This window comes from Chrysemys picta, chromosome 19 (genome assembly GCF_011386835.1).
Source record: "Chrysemys picta bellii isolate R12L10 chromosome 19, ASM1138683v2, whole genome shotgun sequence".
Classification (NCBI taxonomy): domain Eukaryota; kingdom Metazoa; phylum Chordata; order Testudines; family Emydidae; genus Chrysemys; species Chrysemys picta.
The window spans coordinates 15,490,703-15,512,107 of NC_088809.1; the positions used below are offsets into that span (position 1 = coordinate 15,490,703).

At 40.1% G+C, this 21,405-nt stretch overlaps 1 long non-coding RNA gene across 1 annotated transcript in view; it reads right to left on the reverse strand.

Annotated features, from left to right (window-relative positions):
• LOC135976624 (uncharacterized) overlaps positions 1–21,405 on the reverse strand; it is a 111,104-nt gene that overhangs the window by 19,502 nt on the left and 70,197 nt on the right. The window contains exon 5 of the long non-coding RNA XR_010593921.1: positions 3,590–3,649. This is a non-coding gene — a long non-coding RNA (uncharacterized LOC135976624). The remainder of the gene's footprint in view (positions 1–3,589; positions 3,650–21,405) is intronic.

Consider the following 21,405-nt stretch of genomic DNA (forward strand, 5'->3'; position numbering starts at 1 on the left):
TTGTTTAGAGAATTGCAACATGACTCCTGCCGTAGGAAATTAAGTTTGCAACCATAGCCCTAAGCAGCATACTTTGCAATAAAGGTGGGAGTATTGAAGCTGAAATGCAGACTATTAAAAGTATGTTTGCTTGTTATCAGTACCTAGATTCCAACATAATGTGCACTTTATAAATATACCATAGATACATCACAGACCTACAGACAGGTTAGAAAGACGCCTGCTATTACTATCACCTGAAGTCTTCAATTTTTATCCTTACAATTGCCTCAAAATAATTTAATTCTCTCACTAAGCCATGCTGTGGTTTACTTTAGAGGACTGTCATTTTACCAGAGATGCTGATTTTGAAAATCCAATTAAAAAGCCAGTACTTAAAGCATGTTTTCATTAGCTTTCACCCAGTTTGACAATTTGAAGAAAATGAGACCCTAAACTGTCATTTAAACAGAGAGAGAAAAAATGAGAATTTGTTTAGTTTAAGTAATTCCCTGAAGAGGAAGACAAACTTCTCTCATTCATGTTTTTCAAGGACTTACAGTAATAAGAGTTTGTGTTCCCTATTCTGGATAAGCCATTCCAAGCCTGGATCTAAAATTGTACAGTTTGGTTAGGTTTGTCAGCATGGGGTTGAGGAACGGGAGAGAGAAACACACACAATAGTTGTTTCAGATCCATTAAGGATTAAAAAAAAAAAGAAAGAGGGAGGACTGAGGAGTGGTTAGTGACACTAGCCTGGTACACCCAGGGGCTTGGGTTGGATTTAGTGCTGGTCAGAATTTTCAATAAATTATGTTCTGGTCAGAAAACACAGATTCATCGGAACTAAAACTTTTCACAGAAATGTGTCAATTTCAACAAAAATTTAGTCAGGAAGGTTTCAGAGGAAGGATGGAATTTCTGGTCAAAATGCTAGGGGGGAAGAGACCCACCGCAGAACAGCCAATAGCAATCTGAGGTATGGGAGATGCATGGTCAAGTCCCAGCTCTGAATTAGGCATCTGAATGAACCTAGGTTTCCTGCATCCTGAGTGCTCCAGTCCCCAGGCTACTGAGCTGTGGGTCTCTCTTACTCATATTTTTTCATGAAAAATTTCAAAATTTCCCCTTTGCCCGCACCGAGTTATTGCTTTAACCCTCATCACCAAGTCCATTTCTCCAGATATACACAGGATCACTTCCAAGGACCGCTTCTCCCACAACCTCTCACCCCCTGTCCTCTCTGTATCCCTGATTCTTCACTGCCTCCATCTCCATTCCTTCTCTTCTAGGTCCCTATTTCCCACCGCTGCCACCACCTCCACCCTCTACACCTCTGTGGTCCCTGGTACTAACCCCCACTCCTAATCATCCCTGCTCCCCCTCAAAGATCCCCATTTCTCCCCACCACTCCACTCTCCACGTTCCCCTAGGACCTTGCTTCTCTTCCTACAAATCCTCCCCAAATTTCTGTTAGAGTCCAGGCTACAGACAATCTCCCCACACAGGAAATTAAGCTGCTTTCTCAGATATGTATAGGCAGCAAGCGGAGGCTTCAGAGAGATGCTTTTCTCTGAGGTGGAAGCAGTCTGGGGCTAGGGTTGCCAGGCGTCCGTTTGTTTTACTGGAACACCCCGTCGAAAACGGACCCTGGCAGCTCCGGTCGGCACTGCCGACCTGGCCGTTAAAAGTCCAGTCGGTGGTGAAGCGGGAGCCTGTGGCTAAGGCAAGCTCGCTGCCTGCCCTTGCTCAGCGTGGTTCCCAGAAGCAGCTACCAGCCCCTGCGGCCACTAGGCGCATAGGCGTCTCCGAGCACTGCCCACGCCCCAAGTGCCGGCTAAGCAGCTCCCATTGGCCCAGAACCACAACTAATGGAAGCTGTGGGGGTGGCGCCTGCAGGTGGGAAGGCAGCGCGTGGCGCCTCACTGGCTGCCCATGCGCTTAGGGGCCACAGGGACCTGGGGGCCACGGTAAGCGCCACTGGGACCCCGCACACGCTCCCACACCCCAACTCCTGCATCAGGCCAGAGTCCCCTCCTGCACCCAAACTCCCTCCCGGAGCCCACATGCCGCAACCCTCCCCCCAACCCCCTGCCCCAGCCCGGAGCCCCCTCTTGCACCCCAAACCTCTCATCCCCAGCCCAGAGTCTGAACCCCTCCACACCCCAACACCTGTCCTACCCCAGAGCCCTCTCCCGCATGCTGAACCCCTCATTTCTGGCCCCACCTGGAGCCCACATCCCAACCCCCTGCCCCAGTCTAGAGCCCTCTTCCACACCCCCAAATCCCTCATCCCCAGCCTCAACCCAGAGCCAGAGCCCTCATCCACCTCTCGCACTCCAACCCCTGCCCCAGCCGAGTGAAAGTGAGTGAGAGTGGGGGAGAGCAAGCGTCGGAGGGAGGCGGATGGAGAGAGTGAGGGGTGGGGCCTCAGAGGAAGGGCCTCAGGCCAGGAGTGTTCGGTTTTGTGCGATTAGAAAGTTGGTAACCCTATCTGGAGATCCTGACTGGCCTCTGAATCAGGCTTTCCTGGTTTGCACCAAACACAAAAGCTTGTATCCACTGATGCCAGAACATTCCCTGAAATTTTGAAATTAATTGGATGTGGTGTTCCAAAGATATTGCATGACATAGAAATGCCACCAAGTTGCGTGTTAGATCGCACTTCATTCAGCCAACCATCTCGATTTACATATGTGGAAATTGAGGCACAGAGATGCAAAGTGACTTGCCCAATGTCACCCAGCAGAGCCAGGAATAGAACCCAGGTCTTCTGAGGCCCAGTTCAGTGCTCTATCTACTAGGCCAATAAGTTTTTTCCATCATAATTGGCTCCCTTTTTAAGATTCGCAAACAATTAGCCTCATTAGCCTAAGAATCAGAGTTTAAATTTAGGGTGAGAAATGGGGGAGTGAGAAGAAATCTTAGCACCCTCCTGTTGTTTTCCTGTGATGAAGAAATATGACCTGGCTAACTAATTACTTTATTAAAAAGCAACAAGAAATTGGTTAGTGCATCAGCAGAAACGAAGAAAGGTTGATCTACACAAACTCCAAGTCTGATACACCCATTGTGCTTCCTGCCAAATCTCTTTACATACAATTCCCACAACAGAAAACTCCACTTTCAGCTATTTCAAAGACAGGAAACATTCATAAAATCTCTCTTTCAATATCTTGTCAAAATCAGCATCCTCTGTGACTAGAAGACTGTCAGGGTGATCTATAGCCCCCAGCTAGCTCTGTAATATAAGCTAAATTGCCTGAGTCACAAGCAATGATAGAGTCATTCTACAGGAAATTGGAAATCAATTCTTGTCATCACTGTACATAACTCCTTTATCAGAGTTCCAGTTCACTAGTGTAATGCAAGTGAAAGAAGCCAGGAGCTGACAATCATGACAACTCTAACATAAAAAAAAAAAAAAGCATTCATGAAGCAGAGAAATTCTGTGCAGAGAAATAGCATTTTGCCTAAGTGTATGCTGCCTGATAACAGCAACCTGACTGGATGAAATATTAAAGCTAAGTGGAGAACTCTGCACAACGGTAAGTGGATAATCTGTGGATACATTGCATCATATTACATAAAATTAGGAAAAATTGCTTACCTGGGGTTTTTGGTTGCTAACTGGAGCCGGAACCACTGCAGGTTCCCTGTGCATTGTGCTCTGGTGGAAAGAAAAGAAAAAGTTGTTCTTCTGAACAGCACATATACCGACAGCAGTTATTGAAAACACTTTCAAAATGGAATTGTGAGCTTCATCCTTATGCCCATCTGATACTGATGAAGACATTCATGAAGGTAGGGTGGCAATCTCAGGGTTGCCACCTCTCATGACTTTATTGTAAGTCTTGCGACAGCTGCTGCTTCTATTAAAGACCCAGCTGCTGGAGTCAAGCAATTAGGTTAGAATGTCAGCTTACATTTTACAGAGTATAAGTATCTATCCCTCATGGTCGTGGCATAAAGCTTGGAAGTGTGGACAGAATGTATCCTAAATGCTCAAAACCAAAAGGCAAATGCAAAGAACCCAGTACTTAAAAAAGAGAGTCATGATTTTTAAGCCAATATCATGATTTTCAAATGCACAGGGATGGCAATACTGTAGCATTTCCACACAAAGAGGTGCTGTATGTATACCAGCCATCTGACCTCAATTAAAACAAAGGCACTACTTTATTTTAGTTATGTAACTATCTCAAGGAGAATTTTCAGATCAACTCTCTAAGTGTGCTGCAGATAGAGAGGAAATACAGCTTCCAGTACAGTACACAAATGCATACAGCAAAATATCAGAGGGGTAGCCGTGTTAGTCTGAATCTGTAAAAAGCAACAGAGGGTCCTGTGGCACCTTTGAGACTAACAGAAGTACTGGGAGCATAAGCTTTCGTGGGTAAGAACCTCACTTCTTCAGATGCAAGTAATGGAAATCTCCAGAGGCAGGTATATATCAGTGTGGAGATAACGAGGTTAGTTCAATCAGGGAGGGTGAGGTGCTCTGCTAGCAGTTGAGGTGTGAACACCAAGGGAGGAGAAACTGTTTCTGTAGTTGGATACAGCAAAATATTTATGCATCCACTTCCTACTGCTTTTTAAAGTTTTTAGGGCATGTACCATGCCCATCTCTGTTTGCACAGAGTCCTACACAGCAGATTCTGGGTTCAGTGAGAGCTTCTGGACACTACCAGAACATAAATGCTAGAAAAAGAACAAGGTTTCTACCAGATTTTAAAGATATTGAACTAAAATCTAATAAGAGAAAATATATTTAATACGTTTTAGCAAATTCTTTCAAGTACTCTTCGAAGAGCTTTTAGAAAGAAGACAGGAACTAAGATTAATGAGTCAAAAATGATGGTAATTATCCTTGGCTTTTGGAGCTCTTAAAAAGGCCTCTTGGGTGATGAATGCACTAGTCCTTCTGTACAGCTCCCAGTGGCCCAGTCTGCAATATCGTTAATATCACCGTAATTATCTTACTCTGTGAAGAGTCCCATTTAAATCAATAGGGTGCTACGCAATGTGAGTAAGGTTATCACAGTCTAGCCTAATAGGAGTTCCAAGTAGAATGGTGTCCCTGGATGGGTACTGAATTCAGGATCTCTGCCTCCAAAAGCCTGAGCCTCTACTCAGGTCTGTCAGCTCAGAGACAGTAGCAGATTCATCAACCATCAAAAGAGACAAAGAGCCCCAGTGTTCTAGTATGCATTACATGCACCGACGGAAGGCACATCATCCTAAATGTCTGACATTGGAGAGGTCTCCATTAGTCGGTTACGTCATAAAAAACTGCATCAGACAGGGATAGCTGGTGGTGTTGATTATAATCATTGCTGGATGCTGCCCCACCCCCACCCCCAGCCAGCGCTGAGACCTACTTTATATTACCAGTAAAAAAAAAAAAAAAAAAAGAGTTAAATTATCCAGGAATGAACAAAAGTTCTGCCAGTCATGAATCTTCCTTATAACTGCCAGTATAATCATGGTAAAATATTTTATAGTTGCAATAATCCTCTTTAAAAGAGATTACCAAAGTTAATGGCCATGTTTGAGCAATAACTGGGCGCAGCTTTGTTTCAGTCTTTAATTCAGACACTGTTTGTAACTGCGAGGTATTGCTGAAGCACAGTGTGTGTCACTTAGTAAATCATTTTAAAGAGTGTTTTTCTATATGTTAAAAGGCCTGGAAGAGAGTTTATGAAAACCAATAAACTTAGAAGTATGGAAAATTACAGACACTGAGAAATCTTTTATCAATGCACAGCATTGTAATGAGCCAGATTCCCTCCATGGAAAACTAATTTACATGTTTACTGATGCATTGTGGATATTTGTTCAAAATCTTCAACATAAGTTGTTACTTACACAGCACTGATTCATTTAAGTTCTGATGATCCCTCAAAGTTTTAATTAGTTCTGAGAAAATGTTTTATGTGAAAGCCAGAAGTCACCATGAGTTAGACACCCTTCCCCCTTATTACTGCAATTCAACTCCAATAGGAAAAGTCTTGTCTACCGTAATTTAATAAGCAATGGTAACCTTTTTATAGAATGTTTAAGCCAACCTATAGAATTACCTAGCTCCCATAGTGTTTTGAATCTAAAAGCACTTTACCAAATGAGCTAAGTATCATTATCCACATTTTTCAGATGAGGAATCTGAGCTGCAGAGAGATTAAGTCACTTTCCCAAGGACCCTCAGTGGCATCAGTGGCACAGCTGAGATTACAACACAGGTCTCCTTACTCTCAGTCCATTGCCCTAGTCTTTGGCCCTTGTTGCCCCCGATGTATAGCATGGACAATTTTGTATTCAATTCTACAGAGTTATCTAAGAAACTCTACAGAAAAGAGATAATTGTCTATTATGCTCTATGGATTTATAAAATCTTTTCTTTAGAACCCTATCTTATTTCCTATAGGACCTTATTGGTTTCATCCCAAATCAAATCCTACAACATTTTCCATAATGGAAGCTCTGAGCTTCCAGAAAGATGGTGCTGCTGTCAGCTTTACTCCAACATTGTGATTTTTACTTATTTGGTTTATGTCTTTTTTCATAGAAGGAAGTAACTGAAGTGCATGCTGGTGGCAATTGGCAACCCAACACCACAAAGAGTTTCCTGGAAACACTGTGCCTTGAGGTTGATTTGCCACTAACAGCAGTATAATAGACTGGTTGTGAATGTTCAAAAGTTCAGGACAGCCTAAATAAATGCAGATAATATAATTGACTCAAATCTTGAACCCAAACCAAACCTAACCTTTCAGGTTTGAGCAATTTTCATAAAATTTTTGTTTGCTTTACATTTAGTTTGTCTTGCCATTTCCAGGTTTTGTCCAATGCCAGAGTGGCAGCAGATGGGAGTGGGGGGAGGGGGAAAGGACCTGTCCTCTTGCTGTTTCTAGGTGAGTAAAACAAGAAAGCACTGGAAACCCTTGTAAGAAATCATGATTCTGCAAGAATTCCAACTCCATTTCTACATCAAGGAGGCTAAAATATTTTAAGACTCCTCATTTTTGGATGCCTTCCCTAGGTAGGGTTATCAGATAGCAACTATGAGAAAATGGGACAGGGTGAGGGGCAATAGGCACCTATATGAGAAAAAGTTCCAAAAAACGGGACAGTCCTTTTAAAAATGGGACGGATGGTCACCCTAATCCTAGGTGAACTAAACCTTTTGAGGTTCTGCCAGTGCTATTAAAGAGAGTTATTCATCACAGTAGCTCATTCAACATTTTCACAGCTTTAGATCCAGTTTAATGTTAGAGAATTCTGTAGAGATGAAGAGTAAACCTCATGACCGATAATATTGTAAAGGAATAAAAGATTCTCTCAATAAATACTTCTCTCTCACATACAGTATCTGTAAATTCATATTTTACGCCAAACCCAAAGAGTGTATTTACAGATGTCACATTTATATCTAAACTCTGTCACTAATAGGTTGGTGGCCTGGGTTATATTAGACTAGTATTATTATAATACAGTGATTTATAGTAGTCTATTTAGAAATGCAATTTTTCTTTAGTTTTTGTGGAACTGCCCTGAAATGTTTTTTTTTTGTTTGTTTGATATACCAACAATATACTTATGGTTTTGCTTATACCTTTGGCATTGTGGTCAATAGGTTATTCTGGGATATTGTATTTCCATTCCTGCACAGATTAGAGCAGGCATTTCTCATGCTTCATTTATTGACCTCTATGTTATTAGTTTATACTGTATACTTTTTTATGCATTAATTCCAAAGGGCTATTATAGTGATATACACTTTCCATTAGGAATTAAGGGTTTACGTGAACCTTTCATTCTCACTTATAGTACAGTAGATGTGTATCATGTTACTATTTGTAGATCCTTGTTTTACTGTCAATGTCTTTCTTTCTGATAAGGTAAGTGACATGAATCTTAATTCAAACTGCAGGCATGAACAACTTAATGTGATCATGACTTTTTATCCATCATGTCATCATAACATTCGTTCAGCCACTTTCTCGTCGTTTTACTATTTCAGGGACACTGACATGGCATCATCACCCATCTGAGAAAGAGGTTCAAGTGCTCATCCAAGCTTGTTACATCCAAGTTAGATCAATGAGACTCTATGGTAGCATCCTAGCAGGCATCGAAAAGTGGTTCAAAACGCCTCTGTCACAATTCTCCTTTCACACTGCCACCAACAGCCAAAAACATTGCTTGTTTCCAATAAGATATTTGAATGTAAAATATTGATATGGAGTAGTGCGGATTGTAAAATGGATCCCATGAATAATTTTGAATGTTTATTTATGGACTTATTTTTACAAAACATAATTCCTCCCTCTTCCCTCCCCCGCACAAAATAATTTCAGGTCAACCAAAGCTTTCAATAAATTCAAAACATTTTTTTTTTTAAGATTACAACCATACTTTTATACATATAAAATAAAGTGAACTTTGGATCAAAAAGTCATTTTGAAATGAAAAAATTCAAGAGAGGACCTTCTGTAAATGTCAAAATGAGACATTATGATATTTCCAATTTTTTCTGAGCAAAGTTTCATTAAAATCAATATGATTTTGTGAAAAAAAAATGTGTTATGTCAAAACAGGATTTTCCCGTGAAAAACTTTTGACAATTTTTTTGACCAGCTCTAATTGTAAGGTATTATATTTAACTGCCTTAACCGCTCATTAAAAGGTGGTACTATTGCATTCTCTAATGAAATTATTGAACTCTGATCACTGCCAACACTTGTAGTTCTTATTCTCCAGGTTTATTTACATCACAATGCATTTAGGCCTATCAGGTTTTTGACTGCTCCACCACTTCTTCTGGAGATTCTGTACTTACTACATAGATCTTAGACTTACTGGGTGTGGATTGATCTTAATTCAATTGGTGTAAATTTTGGAGTACAGTAACTCCAATAACTTCAATGGAGTTATTCCACACTCAGTACACCAGCATGACAGAACAGAATCTGTCCTTCTGAATGTAGTGAGATATTTGTAAACCCAAACTTGGTAAATATTTCTTGATATTTTGCCTGTTTATATGCTAAAGGGTCTATCATTGGTTAAGACTTTTTAAAATATATATAGTCCAACCTCTGCCCCATACTCATGAAACTAAGAAAAGTTTCTCCAAACAAGTTATTGGTTGGTCTAGATAATTCTTAGTCCTGCTTTGAGTGCAGGGGATTGGACTAGATAACCTATCGAGGTTCCTTCCAGTCCTAGGAGTCTGTGATTCTTTTTTTTTATTAAACGTTTACAAAAAATAGTCCTGTATTAGATAGCAGTACATCCTTTTGGTTCCGTTCACTCTATTATATTTATTTTTATCAGACCACTTATAGCTGATCTTGAAAAGTGTGTTGTTTTTTGAAAAATGAGCCTCGGTACTTTCAAAAACTGGTAATGATGTATCAAATGCAAAAAAGCACAGGCCAGGCATTATCACTTTGAGAGAGTGCACTACAGAGAAAAGGTGATAAAGTAACACTTCTTGTGGTGCTTAGACATTTTAATGAAAATATCCAATGACACCAAAATTTAATTAAAAACTTGTAATGATATTAACCGAGTGGGGAAAAATGCCATAAGGTAGTCTTTTGACATGCCATTAATTGGTAAGATTAATGGATGACAAACATGCCTTAACAAGAAGCAACAGAGAGTCCTGTGGCACCTTTAAGACTAACAGATGTATTGGAGCATAAGCTTTCGTGGGTGAATGCCCACTTCGTCAGAGCAGGTATTCACCCACAAAAGCTTATGTTCCAATACATCTGTTAGTCTTAAAGGTGCCACAAGACTCTCTGTTGCTTTTTGTGGATCCAGATTAACACGGTTACCCCTCTGATACATGCCTTAACACGGTTATTTTGTGAGTTAGTATCCCAACACGTTAGGCTTTCAAACATCATCATCTTATTTTTGATAGTCCTTCCTCCATCTACATATTGTCACACCTTTAAAAGGCTTGTATTAGATTTTTTCCAACAAGCACCATCATGCAAACTCCTAGGCTTCTCCTTTTGCATGGGAGAAGCTCCTCATAAATATGTGCCAAATCACTAAGTTATCCTTCTTAAAATTTCTCCTTTAAAACCAAACTATGACAGGATACCTACAAAGCATTTGAAAGTGATAGACAGCTAGTGCGGTATGACCACTGCCTATTCCATTAATCCAAATTATCTCTGTTGCCTTGATCACTTGTATATTTGTTGTATCTACTTGTCTCTCATCTTATATTTGGAAAGGAATGTCTTTGGGGCAGGAACTCTGTTTCATCGTACATTTGTACAGCACCTAGCACACTGGGGCACTAACCCCTGATTGGGGCCCTTTAGGCATTACTGCAATATTACTACTAATAAAATATATTACATAGAAATCCTGAAGTGACCAAGAACTGTCAATGACTCTGTGCTTCTCTACTGGCTGCTATAGTATTTAGCAACAGTAGAAGACACAGCATTTCTTAAACAAGAATTTAGACCAGACTCCACTTTGACAGCTGTTGAACTATAACCTTCTCTTGAGATATCCTTTGCACTGATGATTTATTCCTTTATAATAAAAATTGATTAAGACTTGACAGAGGTATTTTAAACTAGCATTCAGTGCTTTCTAAGAGACCTCCAAAAACAGAGTTATATTAATCCAGCAGGATTCCAGCAAGCCTGCATGAGCACTTTACCATCCTTCCAAGCTAGACAGGTATGGTGAATCAGTGGAGGATAATATCCCTTTAAATAGTTTGTGAGCCTGTTAGTAGCACTCAGGGTTTGTATGTTTTAGAAGCAGCGAGAAACCCATTATACATGTAACCAAGCCTTGTGTCTTTGTGCATATTTAGCACACCGTTATTTGGGACCCAACAGTGCCCATGCAGGTTCTTCACATAGTGTGTCTCTTGGGGGTTACCCAACAAAACAAATTGTTGCACACCACTACAGGGCTGAAACTATTTAAAGATAAATTACTCTATTCCTATGGACTACAATGGGGACACAAAGTCCCACCAGCTTCTTCACCTTTTCAGTTGGTATCATCCAAAAGCAACCTGGGTCAGTGAATGGATACACTAGCAATTAGAGCAGTCTTTTTAGTGATTAATGGGGTTATTATAGTGACACAAGTAGAGAGATTAACACGCACCTTTGGTAATAGCTAATTTGGGTCGGTGCTCTTCTGTAGTGAAGACCATCCTGCTAACAAAGTAGAGTCTACACTGAAAGGCATTTAAATTGAGAGGTTACCTACACAAGATAGAAGCCTCCGGTCCAGGTTCATTAAGTGTGGGATTTTGAAAATCACTGAGTAAAACTTTCATTGACTAATGGGAGCAAAATTACACCAATCCTGAGTGTTTTCAAAATCCCACCCCAGAAGGTAACAGGCAGATTTCTCATGCTGACAGAAATAGAATATCTTTGCCTTAATTATTTCTTCACTTCCCCAATTATTTCTCCTTCACTAAACTTTTCAGTTGTGCTGCATGCCATTAAACTGTTTCCACATTCCACCTCAGACGTATTCTGCTGTTTGGTGGGAGTGGAGGAATTAGAATATGAAGTGCAGCATTCAGAGCAAAAATTGTATAGTGTTTATACAGTATTTTTTAAATAAATAATGTTGTGTTGCTCATAACTTTATCCTAAATTCTCTTTTGAAGCTAAAAATATTACATAGCTTTAGCCAAAGGTCAGGGTTTTTTCCCCACACAGACAAAAGCACATATCAGTCTTTAGGGATGGAAGTTCAGAGAATGTAAATGCAAGATCCCATTTTTATCCCATTTTAATTTTTTTTTTATTAATTCCACTGCCAATGTCCAAATATTTGTGTTTTAGAAAACTGGCACTGCTTTTGCCAATTTATAGAAAACTAGAAAATAGTAACAGAGAGTCCTGTGGCACCTTTAAGACTAACAGATGTATTGGAGCATAAGCTTTCGTGGGTGAATACCCCACTTCGTCGGATGCATGACACTAGAAAATAGTGTGCGTCAATAACAATACAATTTGAGATTTATAATGAGCTGATTTCAGATAATTATAATAAAAGCATCAGAGATAATCACTAACTATATGTTGTAAATAAAATAAATACCTACACATAACTTTGTTTGGTTTCCAATTTATAACTCTAACTGGGACAAATTAAGACTACTTAGTACATATTCACATACAAGATTTAATGGTGGATTTTCCTAAACGCTTAAAAACACACTAAAAGCCAGTAGTGCTCGGGCTCCTAATCCCTGTAGGTGATTCTGAAACTCTCCCCGTTTGTGAATCTAGGGGGAAAGTGTGTTCTTGTGATTAAAGCACATCAGGAGATGAAGGTTCTGTTCCCAACTGTACCACAGATTTTCTGCATGACCCCAGGCAAGTCACCTCAAAGAGCCTCGATTTCCTTATTATAAAATGGGGCTAGTAATACTTGTTTACCCATGTAACTGATTGTAACTGATAGGAGAGGTGGTTATCACAAGACTCAGTTCATTAATGTTTGCAAAGTGCTGGGAGGCCTTCTGATGAAGACTGATACTATCATGAGCAAGTTTGCACTACTTCAATCATCAATTACCCTCACTCGAGCTTTTACAGCAAAGATATATTTAATGGGCTATTCTTTTGCCATATAGGACAGGGTGCGACGGCTACACGTCAGCGTTGATGGTGTGCAAGTGCATCTATGGCACAGAGCATTAGCAAAGTTACATTACCTAGAAACTCCCAGGAAGAGCCGATGCAGTAGCACCTGACCTTCTTCATCAAAGGTCTCGTGCCATGGAGGAAGGAAGTGTTTCCTTTCCAGATCACTGCAAGTCACAGCCAGGCATCCCAAGTGACACAGCACTGCAGCACTAACATTTGCTGATGTATCTAGCTAGAATGGAAGTTCAGTAACGGTCATTTGAAAATGTATATTTATTTTGGCTGTGAGAATTTGTGTGAAACCACAGTGCCATCATCTGGTCAAAGCCCCATACTGGTCCTCGCAAACTTGTTAACAGTGGGTTATTTTAAATATAAACAATGTTTTTATAGCTGGGGATCTCTTGGTGTTTTACATTGAAATCTATCACTTTCATTTTAATTATATCTGTATTTTTTTTAAAAATCCATTTTCTCACTATTCCATGTAATGTTTCATCATCATCGCTATCAACCAATTTCCCTCTAGTTCCAGGGCTGGCTTAACAATTGCTCCTTTTATTTAAATCTCTTAGGATGGCTTTTCAAAAGCAATAGATTTTTCAAGGGCCTCTGAAAAGCCTTAATCCAAAGAAAAAATTCCCTATGCAGCCCTGCTGCCACAGTGAGGAAGATAAGCAAGAATTTGGTGATGATTCAGATTGCTGGAAAAGTCAACGGGTTGTTTATCTCGATAAGTTGTATGTATGGTTGTGATTTTTAACTAAAAATATTTATCAACTGTTAATTCTCACCAGAGGAAAATTCATCAACACGTTGACCTGTAGATTTGTGGATATTTATTAGATTTTAATCTGCACCCACTGAAGATGGTGGGAACTGGGCCATTGATTTCAATGAGAGCGGAGTTCAGCTCTACCTTCTGTCTCGTTATCTCAGATAATTGCTATGAAGCTGTAGAGCAGGCATTCTCAGTCAGGGTGGCAGGAGCTGGAACTGGGGTATGAAGTGAAGTGGGCACCTGGTGGGTTGTAAGATTAGAAAGCAAAATAAAATAAAAAAATAGAAAGCAGCAACCTCCCTTCCCAGCCCCTCCACTGTTCTGACCTCCACCTATCCCACGGCAGTTCCTTAAGCTCTCCTTACCAGGAGCACCATTTAGGGAAGGTGGCGGGGAGCACCTGCAGAATGCACATATACACTCTAATTTTATTTTTTCGAAGTTCATTAAGGATTATAGTACTGTTATTTTAATTTTTTGACTCATCTGTGCATTTCATAATTCTATTTCTCTCTTACACTTAAATTTAATTCTTTGAGTAGTGAGTTCTAAAATGCCTAACCTGTCCTGGCTGGAGTAATTACTTTTATTACCATATTGTGCTTTGTCATTCATTATTTAAAGTGGTACAATCAAATAATTGTATCCATCTAGAATGTAAATTTAGCTTATACTCACTTTAGTAGTGCCAGTTTTAAAAAAATGTATTAGCTAAATACAACTTTAGACACTGTGCAGATGAAGTTCACTTATTTTACAGATACAATTAAAAATACAATTTGAAAATAATTTAAAATTAATACAAAAATAAATGAGGTTCCAAGTCTAATACTAATAGTAATGATGGAGTCAAATGTTAGTGAGTCACTTACATGATTGTGTTTGGTAAACATAAATGCCAAAATAATTAGAAAAATAAATATCCGTTCTTAATAAAATAGAAAAAAAACAATCACATATGTTAAAATTAAGTAAATACATTTTTAGTGGAGTGAAAAACAATTGACAAAAATAGAGTAGATAATGGCAGTAACGTAGTGTGTCTGTTAGAGAAAGTAAGCAGATTGTACACTATCTTTAGTAGAGATAAATACGAAGTATCAAACTTGTGTTTCTGATATCTGTGTTAAGGCTCCAAAACTGATACCTCAAGGCTTGGGATTAGGAAGATCGTGCTGTATTATCTCCTGCTTGTTCTGAATTTATATATAAACAAAATATGGCTTGAGTGAGTGTGTGTGTGTGTGTGTGTATTCTTTCTTTATATAGGAATTAGATTCAGTGCTAATTTCTAAATTATCTGTTTAAAAAAAAACGTTTTCAGCCACCTAAATAGCTCCTGGAATTACAGTTAAAATTGCCCCCCCCCCAAAAAAATCTGAAATGACACCCCTGCTCCCCACTCATCATCTTTCCCTTTCACTCACATGCTGCCCACGAGCACTTCAGGAGAGAGGGAAACATTGCTCCCAGAGGCTGGGTAGCCACTGGAATTTAAGCACAATGTGGAAAGACAAGGAGGGAGAAATTATCATAACAGCCCCATCCTAAACTTCAACCCTCTACATAGTCACACTAGTTCTTATTTAATAATCATATTTACTATAGTTGTTCCCAGGGACCAACCCAAATCAGGGCCCCTTTGTGCTAGGCACTGAACAAAGATAAAGCAGTACATAGTCCCTGGCATGAAGAGTTTATAATCTAAATAGACAAGCCAGACAAAGGGTAGGGAAAAAGGATAGAGCCTCACTATAGTCTCTGAAGCCTAGCACCAGAATGCCCACCGGCTTCACCACCTGTATCCAGTACCACCACCCTTCTATCAGTATCCCAGCATACCCATTGGGCTCCCAACCCCATATCGCTTGCACCAGCCCCTCCTAGAACCAACTCTTGCATTTGGGTAGGACATGCTTTGGGGTCAGGGACCAAAAGGGTTCAATGATGACAATACTGATCAGAAGAAACGGTCTTAAAGCAGCCTAGCAGATTTGGACACCAAAGCCCCATTTGTTTTAATTTTTAAAATTAATTTTAAACGCCAATTACTAAACAGGCAGTGTCTGTATCAATATCATTTCATGTGCATATAAGAGCCTGTTCAGACATCAGGGCTCCACTGTAAAAAGGGGAAAAGTTGAACTACTTCTGCATTAAAGAGGTTGACACACAGCTCCACTTTAGATTATTGGTCCATCTGGATTCCTCCAGTCTCCAGACAGAGCACATTAGCACAGCTGCATGTCTTCCATATTCACGACTGCTGCTCTGCCAATAAAAGGGATGAGGTCAGCCAAATACCTGACCTATTCCTATGCTACCACATGAAAGGGGGTGGGGGATATGGACCCAACGTAGAGCTGGAATTAACACGAGAAAGAATAATTTATGCATGTCAAACAAGTTCAGATTTGTCTGGCCAATCTTCCACCTTTCTTTGTCCAACGGAGCATAACTGAGCACACACCAAAGAGAGTCCAAAATCTGCAAGTAACTTTTCTCTTCTGTCTGTGACACTTCTGAAATATCAGATCATTCTGGTCCATGTCTGGTGTCAAGCCTTGATGCAGACTCTCAGCTGTTCAGACTTCCTTTTGCTATCCATACCCCTTGTGTAGGGCTTCTGATTTTAGGTTTAACCAAAAAAACACTGATGAAACACCCCCATATGAAAAAAATGAAATTGCTATTTATCCAGTAAACACCAGAAAAACACCACAAGTGATTACTTATATCGAAGGGCTTGTGTGTGCATGGAGCAGTAATGCGGACTGATGGGGATGTGATTTCTAAAGCACACTAGGGTGTCTAGCTCTAATTGGCCTGTGTAGACCCAGTTGATGCACACTAAAGGTTCTCTACTGCACATTAAGGTAGTGCTTTTGAAACAGTAGCAGACTGGGGAATATTATGAAGAGATTACTCATTGCTACATATGCTAAGAGAAAGCCCCCCCCAAAAAACGATTTTAGACAACTACATACAGCTCAAAAATTGCTAAAGATAAACCCCAAAAGCTGAAAATAATAAACCTCAAAAAACAGAAGATCTATTCCTGGGCCACCAACATTCATGAGTTGTATGCAACACAGCCCAGCCCACAGTCTTTATAGAACCTATCCTCCCTCAAGACATCCACTTATCCGAGCAGAACATGAACCTAAACCACCAAGTTTTCATCTGGATTTAGGGTGACCAGATGTCCCTTTATAGGGACAGTCCCAATTTTGGGGTCTTTTTCTTATATAGGCTCCTATTACCCCCTACCCCTGTCCCGATTTTTCACACTTGCTGACTGGTCACCCTATCTGGATTTGAGAGAAATACTTCCAGGGAATTATTGTATTATCACTGAATGAATGAACAACCCAACAATGGGCAAAGCCAACACCCCTCAGTGGATCAGCAGCAGCAGGGATCCAACCTGAGAGCTCTGGAGTTTGATGCATGAGCCTGTACTGCCTGAGCTAAAAGACACAGGTCTCTTAGTTAAAGCAGTAGTAGGTTCATCAATCTCCTAGCCAGCACCAGTGGAGGAAGAGTGCCCACCAAGTAGGAATGACTTACAAATGTTATTGCAGAGTCCAGGGTTTTAAAGCGGTGTGTGTTTTGTCAGTGTTCTCTCTGAACTCTTCATTCTCTTGACTGTTTTCTTCCCCATGTGGCTTACCGACAAAAAAGTTTGGAAACATACCTAAGGGAAGTATTTTTTCTGACAAACTCTCACAGAAGGGACATTGCCTCTTTAGGGCATTTTCTAAACTCTCCAGAAAAGTAACCGTCTCAAGCCTACTTAATGAATTACTTTGCCAGCTCATGTAGGGAATATGCACAACAGAAAGTCTCTAGAGCACAGTATTTAGCAATAACTCAGGAGAAGTGAAGCCCTTGCGTCTACATATTTTGTATTATAACGCATATTGGCTCATCGTTTTCCAAGAAGACTTTTATCTCATAGCAGATATCTATGCTTGCCATTATTTCCTGCTCAGGAACTAAAACGAATAGCCGATATTAATAGGCATTGCACAATGGCACAGGATGAGGGAGGGAGAGGAGCTTGAGGGGCGGGGTCAGGACATCTGTGTCGTATTTTGTCTCTGTCACAAACCTCATGCGTGACTTAATCTCTCTTTATCTTTGTTTCCCCCCTCCGTAGAGTCACTCTACAGTTTATATTTTCTTATCTAGGCTAATTAACATGCAGCATCTATGAAAACGAAACTGATAACTCTGGTTAGCGCCTAATGACTATATATAGGCAGACACTATACACCCACTTCCTCTCCAGCTACATCTACACTGAGAACAAAGGGCGTCACTCTTCTGTTCATGCAGCTAGCGCAAGTATAAATAGCAGTATAGCCGCTACGCACTAGTTTCAGGCCAGTCTGTACTCAGCAAGGCTAAGCCATGACTTCGTTGCTGCTACCTGTGCTACCGCGACTATTATTTATATTTATGCTAGCTCAATGAGACCTAGCACAAGTATGCATATACTACCGGGGGAAAACACATATCTAGCTCATAGTGTAGACCATCTCAGAGCCTTGTATAAAAGCTTTGCAGTATGGATCTGGAATTTCAGCTATTGCACTTTTGGCCACACGTAAGCCAGTCAAGATGAATTGTTTTGATGTGGATTAAAAAAACCCATGTGGAGATTATATATGATCCAAGTCAGAAACCAGGGCCTCTCCAGAGACGTTGCTGTGGGTTATAGACTCAAAAACTGAAAGAAGTTGCAAAAATGTTGAGAGTCAGCTCACCTAAGCCGTGAAACAAACTGTCCCCTTGAGCTTAAATCCTCAGCCAGAACATCCCAAGAGAACACAGTGGCAAAATGGATGCACTGATTTACCAATGCACAAAAGCTCCATATTATGAAGTTTTCTACTGAAATCAACAAATGTAACCTCACTTTTAGGTGCAAACACAAGCACCACACAGTCCCAGCACTACAGAGATTATTGTGTTAGTCCTCAACCTACAAGCATCTGTCCATGTAGATTCAGTTGCAGGTCCAGAGGTTATATGGACAAGAGATACAAAAGATTAGAGGAAATAAAGAAAAAAAAAAGTGAGATCTGTAGCTACTTATGTTCATGAAAGAATATTTTATAAATATTTCAAAGCACAGCTTTCATTTATTTGAAGAAAATCTAAAAAAAGAGAGCCTACAGTTTGAATGAAAAATCCATGAGACGTAACAAAAATGGACAAAAAGGGGCTATTAATCTGGTATTAACAGCCATTAAGACATTTTAAAGCACCGAGAGCTTGTATAGAGTGATCACAGGTTTTTCTACCATACAGGAAGGATCTCTCAGCTTTTAGAGTAACAGTTCTTTTCCTAGACACATTTTAGAGTCTGCAGGCATTTATCTCAACTAGCTAAAGTGAGTACAACTGTCTGTTGGTAGATCAAAAAATGAAAAGCTGCCAGTGACACTTACAAGTACTGCAGAAAACATTCTGCACAAGTTCCATCTGGTGTTCATCAATCTAGACAGATTTAAGTATGGCATATGTTAGTGTACTCCAACAGCCTAGAGAAAACTAATCACCTAGCTGTCCTAAACTCAAATATATCATTTTTGCACAAATTAGACACTATTTTAATTGAATTAAGCTCCTCACACTGTATCATCTTAAATTAACCAAAAGCTTTTTGGGCATACCTACTAGAAGCAGTGGTCTGCCAAGACCACTGGGTTGGGTAAGTTCAAGCTAGTCTGCAACAGAACTTTACCTATAAGCCAGTGATCCAGCAAACCATTATCTCAGTAAAATGCACAGTGTCTTTGTCCGATGAAGCTCTTTAGTTTGTGAGAACATGCTGGGGAGTTAGGGTAGAGTTGTTCCTTCCTTCTCCCACAGAGCAGACATCACCTTCTGTCTGCATGAAAAACGAGATCCAAACACATTTGGTTTTCCATCAGTAGCAATGCTAAATTGGTTGTAAATCTTAAATGCTATGTAGCCAAGCTAATTCTTCCAAGACTGAGGCAAATCAAGTCTTGTGCAGTGTTTTATTTATCTCTTTGTTAACAAATATTTTCTTCCATCATATAAAAGTATAGCCCTTCCAGCCAACTCTGTTACAGAAGGGAGATGGTTCTGAATATGTGAAGTAAAAGGCAATCATAGATACACATATTTGCTAACATACGGACTGAAGATTTACTTTAAAAGACTTAATACTGCAGCAGTTAACAGCACAGCAAAGCAATGATCTAGCTGAACTCTTAATGGGAGGGAGTTACATGTACAGAGCACAGGTGAAAAACAATGGTACCACACAAAGCCTAGAGAACAGAATGGAAAAATTCCCATTCATTTCAATGGGAATTGGACCTCGAGTGCTCTTTGCCAAGGAGGCAAAACTTCTGTGAATTTCTATATATCTCAAGCATTTTATTTTAATCTTTTCATTGATTCAGTCATATTCTGCAACTGTTACTACTAAACAAATTGAACAATAAGTCCCAGTCAGTGTTGCAGGAATAACGGGAAAAACAAATCCAGCAACCTGCCAACGACCGAAAATAGTGAACTCAGTAATTTTAATTCAATTGAAAACAGTGGTTTTTTTCTGACTGTTTTCTCTGAATCTAAAGCCCAAAGTTCAGTTCTCTACATTCCATGGTGTTAAGCTCCTCGTTAGTGAATGAAATGCACGCAATCCTGAATGAAAAGTTGGCAGCAAAATTATACTGACTATGGTGAACTATAATAAAGCTTTCAACATCACCAGCCAAGAAGCACTAGAAATAATCCTTATTGGATTGTTTATATTTTGCAAGAAAGAGAATGTTTTAAGCCAACACAGAAAGAAGGTCTTGGATGAGGAGGGATCTGCATAGACAACCTGGCTTTGTTCGCTCTTTGTGGCCTTCCCAACTTTTTAAGTGTTGGAATTTTATTTATAGCTGTAGGACTTTCTTCAGACATATAAACAGGAGTATCTGTTTCTTAGACTATAGATCTGGTTTGGTGAGGAAATGGGCTAATGAGGATAGAAAGGGTGGGCAAAGAGCCACAATTTTGTCACAATGTATTAAGAAGGTGACACCTGAAGGCAGCACATCCTGCTATTAATGAAAGGGGTAGTAACTCAAAAGACCAGCTTCCCTATCCCATTGCTTTCAGTACTCGAGACAGGTCCACAATCTTATGTGAAGTACTGCACCAGAAGAGCCACATCCAACCATGCACTGAGAGTTTGGATTCATGGGAACACCCAACCCATGTCAGCATGGGGAGCTAAGCTGATGCCTTATCATTCAGAAAGCACATCTCCAAACTATTGCAGACAAGTTGGAAAGGCCATAAAACTTATCCAGAGCTGTTCCTACCAGGACATGCCTCTAAAATATTGCAATCCCGATACACAAGAAATGAGATGGAACACGATTTAAACCCACACGGATGTTCTTCGTTGAAATATTAGACCCATATTTTTGCATGGAAAAAGCAGAAGCCCATGCAAAGTGAACGGAAATGCACAGGCACCTAAAAAGCTGAGACCAACACAGATCTGCACCTTTAGACTGATTTAAATTCAGTGGATCACATCACTACCTTGTCCAACAATAACCAAACCCATGGGGTAGAAGATGCAGGCAGAGCAGTGGTACTCAAGCAGTAAAGGAGCTGTTCTACTGCCGAGTTCTCTGGGTGGCGTGCCACTGGCTGCCAGCCAACCTAGCCAATTGATAGCGATGTTGGGATTTACCAATGGCAGATTCTGTGATGCTTCCTGGGAGGAAGAGGGGAGCCCCAGGCAAGTTTCTCCAATGGTTAACTACTCTCTCTGTTAAAACGCACCTAATTTCTAGGTGCAATTCTAGTCTGAGTTATCTAACTACAGCTTTGAGCCAATGAAAAACTGGTGCCAACTACTGCAATAGGAAGAAGCAGTAATAAACAAAAGTAGTTTTAGAACAAACCCTGTGCCTGTGTTAATTATTGGTATCG